Below are 15,998 nucleotides of genomic sequence, written 5' to 3'. Positions count from 1 at the left end.
ACAAAGATGATCTAACCAGATATGAAAAACATCAGCCCATATAATGTTAAATGATTAAAAAATGTTCCTGGTAGCTAGGAGCCTACACATAGCATCGACAACAAATCTTACCCCAAGTGTGCATTGTACCTTGTGTATTAACTAAGAAAAAGATGAGATCATCAGGATACAGGACATTAAAAAATCTAAGCATCTAGGGGCACCTGGGTGGCTCAGTTAAGCATCTGAATTCGGACTAGGTCATGATTTAGTCTGAGCCCCTTGTCGGGCTCTGTGCTGACAGCTCAGAGCCTGGAGCCTATTTTAGATTCTGTGTCTCCCTCTCTCTGCCCCTCCCTTGCTCACACCCTGTCTCTCTCTCTCAAAAATAAACATTAAAACAAATTTTTAAAAAGTCTAAGCATCTAGAATGTTATTAATTTCAGTTATAGATATAACTTATAGATAAATGATAATACATATATTCCAGTTACATTCTAACATCATTTTTCTCTTTTGGCTGATAAGTATGCGTCATCAAAAATGTTAGACCTCTTCTTCAAGCAGGACTTTTCAAAGTGTGGTCCATGGACAGGCAGCACCCATGAACTATGTGTTGCAGGTGTATGATAAATATAGCAATTGAGATTCAGTGTTTAGAAACTTTTATAGTTATTTGACAGAGTAACTTCATGTCTATTAAATCTAACAATAAATAAATTTAACTTGTATCTTGATTGTTTTTGTTTTTTCATTTCATTTTTTCTAATAATTCCTTTTTATTTTGCTTTAACAAAAGTAGCAGTGCATGATGGATTGGAAACTAAGGGGGAAAAGGCCTTTAACCATAAATCATTTTCTATAGTATAGAAAAACATGTAAGCTATCTTAACATTTTATAAAGCTAGCATATTCCTGATAACTAAAACCTGACAAGTATCTCACAAAAAGAAATACACCATGGACTATTATGCAACCATAAAAAAGGATGGGATAGTGCTATTTGCAACAACATGGATGGACTTAGAGGGTATTACACTAAATGAAATAAGTCAGACTAAGAAAGACAAATACCATATGATTTCACTTATATGTGGACTCTGAAAAAAAAAACTAAATGAATAAACAAACAGCAGAATCAGACCTATAAATATAGAGAATCAACTTATGGTTTCCAGAGGCAGTGGGGTGGAGGCAGGGGCAAAATGGAGGAAGGGGCACGGGAGATAAGTCTTCCAGTCATGAGAATAAAAGGTGCAGAACAAGAAATAGTCAATGATATGGTAATAGCATTGTATGGTGACAGTTGGTAGCTACCCTTATGGTGAGCCTAGCATATAATGTGTAAACTTGCTGAATAACTATGTTATATACCTGAAACTAATGTAACATTGTGGGTCAGCGACATTCAAGTAAATAAATTTTAAAAAGACACTGTGGGTCAGTGACATTCAAGTAAATAAATTTTAAAAAGAAATATACAGATTAATCCTAACTATAAGTAAAATATTAGCAAATCGAGCCAACCTTAAATGAAAATACTAATAGGCTATGACCAAGTAGAATTTTGGTATTTTTTTCTCTTTATGTTTTGAATTATAAGATAGTTCAATATTAGAAAATTCATCACGATATGTTGTTATAGTTTAAAAGAAACAATAACATAATTATCTTGCTTTTTTGAGAGAGAGAGAGAGAGAAAGAAAGAGAGAGCATGAGCTGGGGAGACAGGGAGAGGGAGAGAGAGAGAGAGAGAGAGACAGAGAGACAGAGAGACAGAGAGAATCCCAAGCAGGTTCTGTGCTCAGTGTGGAGCCAGACGCAGGCTCCCAGGTCAATCTCTCGACCCTGGGATCATGACCTGAACCCAAATCAAGAGTCATATGCTCAACTGACTGAGCCATCCACGTACCCCTAATAACATAATTATCTTAATAAATACACAAAAATTATTTCATCAACAAAGCAGATTATTAAACAGTGAGGAGTACAATTTTTCATAATTATACATCTAAATATATTTATTTATATAAATGAATAGAAAAATATCTGTACAATTACAAATCAAAATGTATACAGTGGCTATTTTTGTTTTGGTTCACATTTCTCCTCTTCCTCCCCCCCCCCCCCCCCAGCTTCACCAAGATATAATTGGCATATAACATTGGGTACATGATGATTTGATATACATATATATTATGAAATGATTGCCACAATAAGGTGAGTTAACACATCCATCACTTTGCACAGTTACCTTTGTGTGTGTATGTGTGTATGGTGAGAACATGTAAGATCTACTCTCTTAGTAATTTTCAAATAAAAAATATAGTATGGTTAACTATAGTCACGATACTGTATATTAGATCCACAGAATTTATTCATCTTATGACTGAAAGTTTGTACCCCTTGACCCAAATCTCCCCATTTCCTCCACCCCAGGCCTTGGAAATTGCCAATTAACTCTTCTTTCTATGAGTTCAGCTTTTTTAGATTCCATGTGTAAGTGAGATCACATAGTCATTGTCTTTCTCTATATGACTTATTTTACATAGCATAATATCCTCAAGCTTCATCCATGTTGTCACAAATGGCAGAATTTCTTTCTTTTTTGGGGCTGAATGTTATTCCAGTGTGAGTGTGTGTGTATGTGTGCATGTAACATAATGTCTTTATCCATTCATCTGTTGATGGACACTTAGGTTGCTTCCATGTCTTAGCTATTATGAATAATGCTGCAATAAACATGGGAGTACAGCTATCTCTTTCAGATATATATTTCATTTCCTTCAGATATATACCCATAAGTGGGATCACTAGGTCATACAGTTGTTCTATTTTTAATTTTTTGAAGAACTTCCATTCTATTTTCTATAGTGGCTGCACCAACTTACATTCTCACCAATAGTGTACAAGGGTTCCCTTTTCTCCACATCTTCAGACAAATAAGCATTTGTCATCTCCTGTCTTTTTGATAACAACAATTCTAAAGATGTGTGATGATACCTCATTATGGTTTTTATTTGCATTTCCCTGATGATGAGTAATATTGAGCACCTTTTCATGTACTTGTTGGCCATTTGTATATTTTCTTTGGAAAACTATTCAGAATCTTTGCCCATTGTTAATTGGATTATTGTTATTATTATTGCTTTTGAATTGTATGAATTCTTTATATATTTTGGATATGAACTCCTTCTCAGATATACAGTTTGCAAATATTTTCTTCGTTCTGTGAGTTGTCTCTTCATTTTGTTGATGGCTTCCTTTGCTGTGCAGAGCCTTTAGTTTGATGTAGTTCCACTTTTTATTTTTGCTTTTTTTGCTGTGCTTTTGGTGTCATATCCAAAAATTCATTGCCAAACCACTGTCAAGGAGCTTTTTCCTTATGTTTTCTTCTAGGGACTTTACAGTTTCAGTTCTTACATTTATGTATTTAGTTGATTTCAAGTTAATTTTTGTGAGTGGTATAAGATAGAGGTGAATTTCATTTTCTTGAATGAATGAATATCCAGTTTTCCCGACACTTTATTGAAGAGAATGTCCTTTTCCCATTGATTATTTAGCTCTAATCAACTGGCCATATATGCATGGATTTACTTCTGGGCAATCTATTCTGTTCCATCAATCTATGTGTGTTTTTATGCCCATTCCATACCATTTTGGTTACTATAGCTTTGTAATACAGTTTAAAATCAGGAAGTATGACACCTTCAGCTTTGTTCTTCTTCCTCAGGTTAGCTTTGGCTATTCAGGGCCTTTTGTGGTTCCACAGACATTTTAGGGTTGTTTTTCTATTTTTGTTTGAAAATGCCATTGGAAATTTGGTATAAATTGCATTGAATCTATAAATGACTTTGAATAGTATGTGTATAGTAACAATATTAATTCTTCTAATCCATGAACATGGTATATCTTTCCATTTGTTTGTGCCTTCTTCAATTTTTTTAATCAAAGTCTTGTAGTTTTCAGTATACAGATATTTCACCTCCTTGGTTAAATTCATTTTGTTGATTTTGATAGTATTGTGAATAGGATTTTATTTACTTTCAGGATACTTCACTGAGAGTGTATACAAATGCACTCTCTCTATGTATATGCATTATATATTGACGTTGTATCCTGAAACTTTACTAAATTTGTTTATTAATTCTACCAGGTTTTTTTTTGTGTGTATGGAGCCTTTAAGATTTTGTATATATAAGATCATGTCATCTGCAACCAGAAACAATTTTATTTCTTCCTTTCTGATTTGGATGTCTTTTATTTAATTTTTTCTTGCCTAATTGTTCTGGCTAGGAGATTCAGGACATTATACACCAAAATTTTTACTGTGGTTGTTTTTGTTGTGATCCAAATTTTTGATAGCTACTTTCTAAACTTTCTGTAATAAATGTAATTTTAGGTAATAAGTTAAAACAAATATAGAGCTTTGCATATGTATGGAGTTTAAGTTCCCATAAAACATGTAAAGAATTAATGTTACTCACTTAGAAGATTACATATTTCTACCAACTTGTTTCATTTATTTATTTATTCATTCACTCATTAATTCATTTTTATTTCATGTTTTATATCTTTATTCTTTTATACATAATTTTGGGAGAGGGATACCTGGGTGGCTCGGTTGGTTAAATGTCCAATTCCTGATTTTCGGTCAGGTCATGGTCTCACAGTTTGTGTGATCAAGTCCCACATTGGGTTCCTCACTGACAGTGTGGAGTCTGCTTGGGTTTCACTCTCTCGCTCTCTCTCTGTCTCTCTGTCTCAAAATAAATAAATAAAATTAAAAAAAAAAGAATTTTGGGAGAGACTCTGAGATTGATTTTTCTGTTCTTATAGTCACTCTGCCACTATCTCCATTTTCTTAGAAAAGAGAAGGTATGCATAAAACCAGACTTAGTTTTTAGGGGAAAAAAAAAAAACCAACCTTCATGGAGATTAATCTGGTTTTATGCATATATTTTCTTCTTTAATATTTCAAGGAGTGGACATTGAGGTAGGATGTGAAAAATAGAGGCCTTACTTGGGTTTTAAGAGCTTTGCTCCAAATTCCTGAGGTCCAGCCACTTTTTTGCTATTGGAGTCCTTGAAACACTCTACTATCATTATAATAAATCTCATTTTGCATTTGATACTTTGTAATTAAAAAGGTCTAGTGCAAGTTTCCTGCACCTATCATCTTATTCCATAGCCTCATACTTTGTTTTAAGTAAACTTTTTCTTTTATGGGGTGCCTGGGTGGCTCAGTTGGGTGAGTGTCCGACTTCAGATTAGGTCATGATCTCGTGGTCTGTGTGTTTAAGCCCTGCATCAGGCTCTGTGCTGACAGCTCAGAGCCTGGAGCCTGCTTCAGATTCTGTGTCTCCCTCTCTCTCTGCCCCTCCCCCGCTCATGCTCTGTCTCTCTCTCTTTCTGTCAAAAATAAATAAACATTAAAAAAATTTTTAAAAATAAACTTTTTCTTTTAGAGTGGTTTTGGATTTACAGAAATGGGGCTAAAATAGTTCAGAGTTCTCATATATTGAGCACCTAGTTTCCTCTTTTGTTAATATCTTACATTGGTACAGATTTTGTTAATATCTTACTATGGTACATTTGTCAAACCTAATAAGTTGTCATTGGTATATTATTACTAACTAAAGCCCATAGTCCAGTCAAATTTCCTTAGTTTTTACCTAATATTTTTCTTCTGTTCCAGAATCCCATCTAGGATACATTACTTAGTCATCCTGTCTTCTTATGCTCCTCATGACTAACAATTTCTGAGTTTCCTTGTCCTTGATAGTTTTGAGTCGTTTTATAGAATCCCTGAAATTGGGATTACCTGATGTTTTTTTCCTAGATAGAAAGGGGGTTTGGGATGTTGGGAAGACCACATTAATTGCTATTCCCACAACATTTTTATCAAATTACATACTATCAACATACTTAGTACTGATGATGACACAAGCTTGTTTTAGGAGTAAATTTGCTCAATGGCTTGTTTCAATTTTGTTTCACGAATGGGCAATTTATGACAAAAAAAGTAACAAAAAATCTCTTTAGCGTCTCTCAAACTACTATGTTTTAAATGTATTCACATAACAAGGACTAACTTTTGTTCTCTGAAAATCATCAAGTCTTTTACCTCCCTACATAAATAAACAGTCATGCTTACTTCTCAGATAAAGAGGTCTGACAGGGCCAGTCTTCTTCCTTTGAAATTTACTTCCCCTACCAGCTCATTTCTGCCTTACATCCTTACTTATGTGATTGCTCTGAATTTTCTGATTTTTTTTTCTTTGCCACATACCTACCAAACACCTTTTCTAGTAGCTCTAGTCATCACTAAACACCTTTATTATTTTATTGGTCAGTTAAACTACATGATAACGTTATTTATTATAAAATCACTAATGCTCTCTATATATTTTGCTTAAACAACTTAGTTCCCGAGTACCTTTACTTCTATACATGTTTATATTAGATTCTTCAAAGAAACCATCATTTCCTTTAGAAAAAATACTTCAGTCACATAAAAAGAAAACCAACAGCTATTGTGTTAAGTGAAAAGAACAAGATGAGAAATTGTGAATATGGTATCGCATCTTCATTCATTCTTTCACAAAAATATTTGCTGAATGCCTACTCATTGGTCACTCACTGGTGATATCACAATTAAACATAAAATATGGAATCTTTGTCATCAAAGGGCATACATACATGCATATGTACATATATAAAATAAATATCAGGCTGCAATAAAAATAATAAACAGTAAGAGGACAGAGGGTATACTAATTAATCTTTATGTATCCAGATCTACTCGTCTCCCTTTTCTCCCTGACTCCTGTAGTTTCCTATTTTCCACTGGGTGTGAAAAGCTAACTCCCCTGCTCTTCAGGGATTTATCATTGAGCCCCCCACATGGCTGGCCAAGAAAGTAGAGCCCATGCCCATTAATGTGGCACTTAATCTAAATATAAAAATGGGTGGAGGTGTGCAGCTGATAGGACATTTGCAGATTCCTATCAACTCAAGGGGGTCAAAAAACATGGCAGTGGTATGGCATGGTCCAGAAGATAGGTGGCATCTCCAGAACAAAGGAAATAAGGGCGTCTGAGGAGACATAAAAGGTTTATGTTCAATATAGAAGGGTCTCTATAGAGGTGCCATTTTAGTCAAAGTCTCACTAAATTGAGAGAGCAAGTCATTCAAACAACCAAGTGAAGAGTATTCCAGACTGAGGAAGCCACATATTCAAAAGAAAGTTTGATGAACAACAAGAAACTTAATGCAGCTGAGTGAAGTGACTGAGGGGATAGTGATAGGAGATGAGGTTGGAGACGTACCCAGAGGAAAGCTGCATAGAACCTCTTAAGCTATTTTAGAGATTTAAAAAAATTATGGGTGAGATGAGACGCATTTCAAAACTTACAAATTTACCATTTGGGACTGACAAACTATGATTTGAGTTTTAAAACTATGACAGTTAGCTGTGTGGAGCATAGATGGTCAAGGGCAGAGGTGGAAGCCCAGGGACCTAGGACATTACTAGAATACATGAATCATGATGAAGATGTGCACAGGGGTACAAGTGGTTGGAGGTCCTAACTGGTCAGATTTGGAAAAGGTAGAGCCTCCAGGATTTGCTAGTACACTGGAGAGAAAGTGTGAAATTGAGGATGGCTATGATTTTGGCTTGAACATCTGGAAAAATGGGGTTGATGTTTATTGGAATGGGGAAGACTGGGGGAAAGATTTGGGTGAGAAACACAAATTCTATTTTGGGCATGTTGAGTTGAGATGCATTCAGTATATCGAATAGACTTAAAGGATACACAGCTGAATATTTGAATTTGGAGTCAAATGGAGAAGTTAGGGATGAAGATAAAATGGGTTCTGTTGCTGTATGTGGTATATAAAGCCAATTGGGTTGGATAAGATCTTTTAGAGAACAAATGTAAATAGATGAGCACTGAGCCATGGGCATTGAAGCACTGTGAGGATGGGAGCAGGGCCAGCCTCATGGGTGCACAACCTGTGTGGCCACACAGGACACTATGATTCAAAAGGCCCTGTGCTTGGATCAATGCTCTGCTCTGTCCTGAAGCTGTTAATATATTTTATTTTATTTTATTTTTAAATTTTTATTTTATTATTTTTTTAAAATTTACATCTTCGTTAGCATATAGTGCAATAATGATTTCAGGAGTAGATTCCTTAATGCCCCTTACCCGTTTACCATCCCCCCCCCCAAAAAAAAACCCCTCCAGTAACCCTCTGCTCTCTATATTTAAGAGTCTTTTATGTTTTTTTCCCCTCTCTGTTTTTATATTATTTTTGCTTCCTTTCCCTTATGTTCATCTGTTTTGTATCTTAAAGTCCTCATATGAGTGAAGTCATATGATATTTGTCTTTCTCTGACTGACTCATTTCACTTAGCCTAATACCCTCTAGTTCTCTATCCACATAGTTGTGAATGGCAAGATTTCTTTTTTTTTTTTTTATTGCTGAGTAACACTCCATTGCATATATATATATATATATATATATACCACACCTTCTTTATCCATTCATCCATCGATGGATATTTGGGCTCTTTCCATACTTTGGCTATTGCTAATAGTGCTGAAACTGTTAGTAGATTTTAAAGAAGGGTCCAGCATTTCCATTTTGTATTGCACCCTGCAAATTATGTGGCAGGTCTTGGTTGTGAATAAGAGGATTCATCAAGGTCTAAAGCCAGTGAAGTAGACTGAAAACCAAGCAAGTATGTTAGTATGTTAGTGGTGTCATAAAAGCCAAATAAAGAAATTGTACGGAGATGAGTAGAGCGATCAACAGTTGCAAGGCCAAGTTATCTTTGGCCTTAACAGTGATCACTGGATTTGGCAACCTGGATGTGATTGTTGCTCAGGTTGACCTATGTTGTGGAGAGAAAAAGAGAAGACAGTAAGAACAAACACTGAGCATAGACAACTCTGGCAAATACCTTCTCTGTGAGTGGGAAGGCTTCAAACTGAACAGGACTAGATAGATAGGGGGTCAAGTCAAGGCTTTTCTAAATTGGAGATATGGCATACTTTTCCTCTGGCAATGACCCACTAAAGAAGGGGAGGAAATGATGAGGCAGGAGAGGAAATAATTATAGGAGCAAAGTCCTTGAGGAGAAGAGAGGAATGGGATCCAGTACAAATGGAGGGTTTATCCTAGGAGCAGATGGAAGGAAAATTGCAAGGGAAGATGCCTGTGCCTGGTGTATTTTGGAAAAAAAAAATCCATTCTGATTGCTTCTGTATATGATTCAGTCTTCAGCTGAGAATAGAAAGGAGAAGGGGGATATGGAGGTTTGGGGAAAGAGAAGAGAATGTGAAGCCATCCTCTGTGAAGGGGCTGGAACTGACAGGCAGCACCAAGGTTGCTAAAGGGCTATGTGAAAATACAGATTGATGGTACAATACCCTAAACTGTTGATTTGGGGTAACTCCAGTGATTCTTTCTTTTGCAGTTTTCTGATTCCCTAATAGGCATATATTACTTCCATAATTAGCCTTTTTAAACTGTATGAAGGGGTGAAAAGCAGTACTTATAATGTACAAGAGGTGTTTATGATTTATGACAGGTGAATGGGGAATCAGAAAGAGCACACGGGTATCATTTTGGTTGCCTTGAAAAGCAATGCCCACATAACAGGTGAAGAGCAGTCCAGTTTTGGTTTTTGTTTTTTGCAGAAATGAGGAACAAGACAAAATATCTTTGGCCCTTTTTCAGGCCTTTGGATTTACTCATTTCCAGGCCTGAGCCACCTCTTGTGTTTTCCTAGTTGAGTTTGGTTGGCCTAATGGTTCTTCCCAGGATCTGGCACCAGGCTGGCTGCCATCCTTGATTTTCCAGCACGGATGTGCCACTCACCCCGGGTCTGGGTCTACAGGGGTGTTATAGAGACAGGCTGAGTGAGGCTCCATCAGGGACTAGCTAGACATCTCTTACACCAGAAATATTTTTAAATGTTCTTGTTAAAAGGGTTAAAAGTAAATGTCCCTTAGAAGTTGAGGTCCTTGATGTCTGCTTTCAGAGTGTCCTTAGTCACTCACTATTTGTCTTGTTAACAGCTATGGCTGCTATTTTTTAAAATTTCAAATCAAGATCATTGTTCCCAAAAGACATTTCAGAGATAATACATCGTTATGAAGGGGTTGTTACTAATTCCAAAACATTTTCACCCTGTTAGACCTTGTATTATTAGCTCATATGTGCTTTTATTTTGACCCATGATAGATGGGATGATGAGTGGGGAATTTCAGGGCAACATTTTAAAATAAGTTCCTCTGCACAATTTACCCTCATCTTTCTGTTGAAATCTTTATTGGGATCATAAATCTCAGTTCTCAGAACAAGATGTGAGAATTAGATCCTGTGATTGCTAAAACACCCCATGGAGCTCAGCTGTGTGGGCGCAGAGGCAGTAACTCTGCATGGGGTTGTGAGGTAGGGTGTGTGTTTGGAACCCTGAGGGTGGTGAATGGAAGACCGCAGAGCCAAGGGCAGCTGTGGGAGCCAAGTCCAGAGCTTAACATCAGGGAAAAGGGGTGAATATTTCTCTTGTGGCGGAAATAATATTTAACTTAACCATATGCATTTGCATCATGTTACTCTTCACAAAACGCACCAACTCGTTGATAATTAAGTTCCTTCATAATAATTTTTTTACATAAGAAACCTGTTTGATAAATTTACCTACTATTCATATTCATACCTGAAAGTAAGTTCTTAAAAGGACAGAACGGTTACCTAATATTACTTTATGTATACTGCTATTGAGAACAAAGACAAATTTTACTCTCTGAGCACTGGGGTCTAATTTGAAATACATAGCAAATTAAACATGGCTTATGTTTAGTGGAGCTATCTACAAGTCAACCGAAGGGAATTAGGTGCAACTAGGCAGTTCTTTTCCTGAAGAAGTGTCTGTAACTTCTTACATTAGATGGACTGAGATGGGAAGTAAGAGTTGTTGTGGGTGAAAAGTTCAAGCAATGCTTAGAAGCAGATGTTTAGAATCTTATGAAGAAAGGTTAAAGAACAGCATGTTCAGTAACTGGAAGTTGATGAGCTGAAGATAAGGAGTTTTCCCGAAGGCACCTGAGTCCTCGTTCAGGTTGCCTGGAACTGTTGACAGTCAGTCAGGTGAGCTTAAATTGGTGGCTTTGAGAAAAAAAACAGTGAAGTCTCATTTATCACATCTGTGTAATGAAAATAACACCTACCTTATAAGTTGGTGAGATTTAAATGAGAAGATATTATACACACACTCACACGCATCCTGGATATAGCACAAGTTCAAAACCCCGCAGTGTGATCAGGTTCATGAGAGATGCCATATGTGGCAAAAGAATCATCAAAGCCAGCCCTCTAGTTGGCTTCAGGGACAAGAGAGGGGTCCAAATACATGCAGCATGTGTGAACGTGCCCTCTCTCTTTTTTTCATGGGTAAAACTGAAATTCGGTTATGATCGAAAGACCTTCTCTTCAGACCTGCATTCCTAGGTGATTTGGGACACTTATGGAGTTTTTCCAACAGTGGTAAAATAAAAGACTGCAGTTCCCTCTTCTTTCTCACAGCTAGCACAGAAAACTGACCTCGGGCTTTTTTTTGGTGGGGGTGGGGGTGGAGGTGGGGGTGGTGGTTTTCATCTGAGGATGAGACCATGTAAGTCACAGAAGACTTTGTCAGTTGGGTGGAGGGTAAATGCAGGCCCTGCATGGCTGGTCAGGGACTCAATCACCAGCTCAACTCCAGCCATCCAGGGGTCTGGCGGTTGAGGAGGATCACAGGGTGATCTGATAGAGAATTGCCGAAGGGGAGGATCAAGTCAACCTCTTCCAGGTTCATCACAGTCCCCTAAAGCATTGATGACCTTTTTCTTAATACTTATATGGGGAAAATTTTAGTTCATTGACCTTACAAATAATTATGATTCTTTGGAAAGCTTTTGTTCATGGAAACCGGGCAGCACTTTCAGACATTTCAATGATGTTTATTATCTTAATAGCACCTGTCCCTTACCCTGCCTGCATACTCCAAAAAAAAAAAAAAAGTTAACTAAAAGAGAGCATGATTCATTTTATATCCTCATGTTTTCTTATGACCACAGCTGTGGCCACTTCAGTGTCCAGCAAAGTATTTCTTTGGCGAGTGATTTAGGGAGGGGTGGAAAGTGAAATGGAAGCAGTCTCTGGAAAATCTTTAACACCGGGGCGTATTCTCTCCCTGTTTGACTCCAAGGAATTCCCACTCGTGGAATCTGGCCTATCATAAAGAACTTCTCTTTTCTGTATTTGATTCAACTTCAATAAATTATGTCAACCAACTGTGGCGAATGATGTGTGTCCTTCACGCTACAGAACAATAGTCTTCCTAGTTAAACTTCTGGAAGGGTCTGAATCTATCAGTTCCAGTCCCCCCATGCTGGGCACAGTCTTCTGTGTCAGCTGGATCCGCTTGTTCATAGCCCCTCCCCTAGAACAAGTTCTTCTTTTTTTCTGGCACCTAACACACCCTGACACTCATCCCTCCTCGAACTGCCTTCGTTGGCCTTAATTCTGAAATAACATCTCCTCAAGATACAGAAAATGACTCTTGTCATCAAAAAAAGCAAATCCTCAGTGAGAATAATTTGTCTTTTAAAAAAATCATGCCCAAATCAGCCAGATTTAGAAAATGCAGAAACTCTTCCACCCTTTTTAAAAGTAGGCTTTAGAAAATAAATTTGTCCCATGAAAGAAATGGTAACTGGTGCATGAGATGGTATGAGAATGAAAAGTATTTCCTTTATTCTTATCAATAACAGTCTGTGTGTCTGTTCCAACCATATTGCAAATCGTCCAATTTTGTGCCATCATAGCTGATATATCTGAATCTTTCCTAAATAATCACACTGTTTCCAAAGGTCACAACCCTTTATTTCTAAACCAAATTTCTCCTGGAGTCTGTGTCCACACAAAGGTTCTCTTACCAATTTTCTTCCAATAACTTTGTGCTTAGTTTGGCTCCCCGCTAAACACACCCACCAGTATCTCCAGCCTTGTACTTCACAACCACTCAATCACGGTCATTGGAATTTTACTTCATTTCATGTCTACCATTTTGTTTTTCTTCTGTCATCATCCTGGCTCAGATATACAGGTGGTCCCCGTGTGCATGGAAATGAGAGACCATTAAAATGACTACACGAACAAAAACCATGCAAAGCAACCTTACCAACCAAAGGAGGGGTGGGGATTACAACTGTTTTGGGACCTTTAAGATTTTTTTGTCGACACATTAAAACCTCTTTTGCTGTAGGTTATAAACCTGTAGGGAAATTTAAAGATAGTAAAACTAATATTTAGTACACTGTAATGTAGTTATGTTTTATTTTAGCACACTGTAACTTAAAACATTAGAAACACTTAGCAGTGAAGTGTTGGCTTTTTCTGTGTAGAAGTCATACTGAGCAGTTTGAGCAGTGCTAACCCTCTTGTTCCCATTGTATTGCATACAGTATGGAGTGAGCATCTCCATTAGGCCTTGGCAAACTGTCATACTCTTTTCTAAATTTGGATCGGCTTCTGACTATCCATTGTGTCTTCAATGTCAGGGAATACCTCTGAGAGTTTCTTTAATGCAAGTGTTGTGTGTGTGTGTGTGTGTGTGTGTGTGTTTCCAGTGTGTTTCTTCTGGGATATCTTCATCCTTGTCATTTTCTTCATTTGTGTCACTAAGTTTGCCTTTCCTGAGTTCTTCTGGTTGCACATCTGCGAGTCTCTCACACAGTGACAACTGTCAGCAATTTCTTCCAAATCTCCATTTATGTTCAATTTGAATTTCACTTGCAGCTTTATCAGTTCTTGTATCTTTGTTGCACTTCCTCTCTTAGCCAATTTCCTTTTATGGTTACCTGTCTTTTCAAACATTGTGTAGGTTCATCTGGAAGACAACTGGGTGACACAACTTCATGCTTTGCTACCTGTGAGCTTAGTAATAGACATGTGGTAGCCAATCATGGGTAGACTTTGCAAGAAGTGATGTGACTGGTCACTGATCATGATATGCATTTCTTATTTATGCAGTGGTTTTCACCTTGATGATGCAGCAATGAAGTTTCTACTTTATGCAGTTAGAGTGGTAACTGAAATCTGTGAACTGTCTTGTTGGGATACTGGTATCATTTAACTAAACTAGTAACTGAAATCTGCCTATTATTGGAACTGTGCAAAGCAAGCATGGCCTGATGATAATACTAGGACAAATATCTGCTTTCTTTTTTCATCTTTAGTGTTTCTAATACACCTGCTATTCACTGGTCCAGAGTTTCCTCTAGGATAACAACTGCCTTATTCATCATATAGCCATATCTAGCAAAATTTTACATGTAGTTTTTACCCCAACATAGGCGGTGTATAATTATAACTTTCTCCCTGGTTGGCCTAAGCCCCTGTACTTACATTATGAGGTTGCATTATGAGGTTGCTCTTATGCTCCCGGGGTAACAGGTGTTCCTCAACCCTGCCACAGGATTACAGAATTGAGGGTGCTTTGTTGCTGTTGTTCATGATGACTTCTATAGGAAGTGAGTTAGAGGACTCTTTGCTAAACCTGTGTTTTCTGGCTGTCTTGTTTGAGTGACATCTCCAGTAAGGTGGATCCCAAGAACTGTCTCTTTGGTTTTCGAACCTTCTGCACAAGACTTGGTCTCCAAATACCCCTGAGACTGTGAGAGTGACTGCTGAGCTCCCAAGTGATAAACACACAGTTAGACTTTTCAAACTTGTTGCTTTGTAGTCAACAGTAACAGAGGCACTCTGTGATGGTTTGAGAGGCCATCTCCCAAACCAGAGTCTGGGAAGAGTAATTTCGCCTCGGTTGTTTACTTCAGCTTACACCTCTCTTATGTACTGTTGTAGTGAGGTACAAATGCCTCCTTTTTCATGGTCTCTTTTTGGTTCCTGGGAAACAGGACAATATCCCTGAATTTTTCTTTGTATATACTGTAAAACATCCTCTGAGAACAAGAGGTGAAGAGGAAGAAGCTTTCTGTCTTCTTATTCTGAATGCCCACAGGAACACTTGTAGAGTCAAACTGGACAGACCTTTGTGACTATCTCAGCCAACAGAGTATCATGGAAGTGATGCCACATGCCTTCTGAGGCTAGATGATAAGAACACCTTGCACTTGTGCCTTGCCTTCTTATGACACTTATTCTTAGAACCCAGTTGCTATGTATGCTGTGAGGAAGCCCAAATTAGCGCACAGGCAGAGGCCATGCATAAGTAATTTGGCCAGTAGTCCAGCCAAAGGCAGCATCAACTGCTAGACATTTGAGTGAAGATGTATCCAGATGATTCCCACCCTCAGCTGTTAACTTATCCCAATCTTTGAGTCTATCCAGCTAATGCCCCAGACATGGTACAGCAAACATAAACAGGCTTCCCTGTGTCTGGACTAAATTGCTGACCCACAAAATCAGTGAAAACAACTGTTATTTTTAATACAATTATATGCCACTAAGTTTGGGGTGGTTGCAATAGTAACCGGAACAGAAATGCTGGACTCTGTACAACTCTTTAAATGATCTGAGTGGCGAGACAGGTGAATTTGTCTCTTCTTAGCTATGCTTTCTAACATATCCACAATGTACATGGGTAATGAGTGCAGTCAATAGGGACATAATGAAGTGACTGATTAGATGTGGTTGAGAAAGGGAAGGGTCTGGGATGCTGCCCAGATTTCATGTCCTTGGATGCTAGCAAGAAGAGGCTGTTATGTGTTGTTTCCCTTACCTCATCTATATAAAGGACACTGATAGGACATTATTTCTTGTTAAATAATTTCTTTAGAAATAGCCCCCAAACTGTTATAAAATGTGATCTGGTAATTTTCCACCCTCCCCAAATACTGCCAAGATTTAGAAGTTCCTTATCCCTTGTAACAAAATGGTTAAACAGAGGAGGGGCCCATCTGAATTCTATATACCCCACTCAGTGGTCCAACTGT

This window comes from Panthera uncia, chromosome A2, assembly GCF_023721935.1.
Source record: "Panthera uncia isolate 11264 chromosome A2, Puncia_PCG_1.0, whole genome shotgun sequence".
Classification (NCBI taxonomy): Eukaryota; Metazoa; Chordata; class Mammalia; order Carnivora; family Felidae; genus Panthera; species Panthera uncia.
Note: the sequence above shows the minus strand (reverse complement) of the source record.